At 38.3% G+C, this 1,085-nt stretch overlaps 1 long non-coding RNA gene across 1 annotated transcript; it reads right to left on the bottom strand.

Annotated features, from left to right (window-relative positions):
- Positions 1 to 340: 340 nt before the first annotated feature.
- Positions 341 to 1,070, bottom strand: LOC107676185 (uncharacterized). The gene is made up of 3 exons (XR_001632705.1): positions 797 to 1,070; positions 559 to 701; positions 341 to 366 (listed from the first exon to the last, which is right to left on the bottom strand). It is a non-coding gene; the product is annotated as an uncharacterized LOC107676185 (long non-coding RNA).
- Positions 1,071 to 1,085: the final 15 nt, after the last annotated feature.

Genomic DNA, 1,085 nt, shown 5'->3' with positions numbered 1-1,085 from the left:
TAGACACGGTGTTAGTATGCGACAACAACAATCGTTGTCATTTAGAAATTAGTGTAAATGGGGTTTGGACCTAGATTATGATCTTTTAACGATTAATCGTGCAACTCTAATTTCTGATAATATATGCGTCTCCATATATTTCTGATAATATTTTTAGAGAAACATTACACTTAATTCAGAATCATAATTATACATTGTATTAAAAGGATAGTTCACTCAAAAATAAAAATTATGTCATCATGTACTCACCAAATCAGTTGACGGGCCCCATTGATTTCCACAGTCATTTTTTTCCTACTACTGTATGGAAGTCAATGGCTACTATGAACTGTTTGGTTATCACCATTCTTCAAAATATCTTTTTGTCTTCAACAGAAGAAAGAAATTAATACAGGTTTGGAAAAACATAAGGGTGATGAAGGGTAAATGATGGTAGAACTTTAATTTTGGGGTGAACTGTCCCTTTAAGTAAATTATGTAAAATCAAATTAAGTAAAATTATTACATTTAGTAAAATCAAAACATCTCACATATCACAAAAGGTCAGTGAATCCATACCAGAAGTGACAGTGCAGTGTAGCAGATAAAGGACAATCCTCCTCCAAGTGGCCAGTAATCAAGCTGCGTTCACGGGCTGGCGATGAGGTTGCTTGGGCGTTCTCACTACTGGTTGCCTTCACAGCGAATCAGGTTTCTTGCCGCTAATTACAAACATTTTGGAGGCAAAAGACTAAATATAACAAATACAAATTAAATCTGTACATACAAACAAAAATGAATGAGAAGCAGAGCCTACTTTTTCCCATTGCATATGTTTATCTACGGCTGAGAGGAGAACGATCACATGAGCTCTACCATCTTCTTTCCTACTGGCTGTTGCTCCCGAAAGTCGCTCTTCATTTGCATAAAGTTGAAGGATTCTGAACTTTGTCGCATCGCTGGACATGCCCCATCCAGTCACCAACGGCCTCTGTCACTCTTGTCGCCGGAAATCACCAGCTCTCCATTGGAATGAATGGGATCGTGTTGCTTTGACGTTACGTGTCGCTTGTAGTGTGAACGGGGCTTCAGCTGGATCCTTGGTG

The sequence above is a fragment of the Sinocyclocheilus anshuiensis genome, unplaced genomic scaffold (genome assembly GCF_001515605.1).
Source record: "Sinocyclocheilus anshuiensis isolate Anshui unplaced genomic scaffold, SAMN03320099.WGS_v1.1 scaffold4362, whole genome shotgun sequence".
NCBI lineage: Eukaryota > Metazoa > Chordata > Actinopteri > Cypriniformes > Cyprinidae > Sinocyclocheilus > Sinocyclocheilus anshuiensis.
Note: the sequence above shows the minus strand (reverse complement) of the source record. Positions and strands in the feature narration are given on the sequence as shown.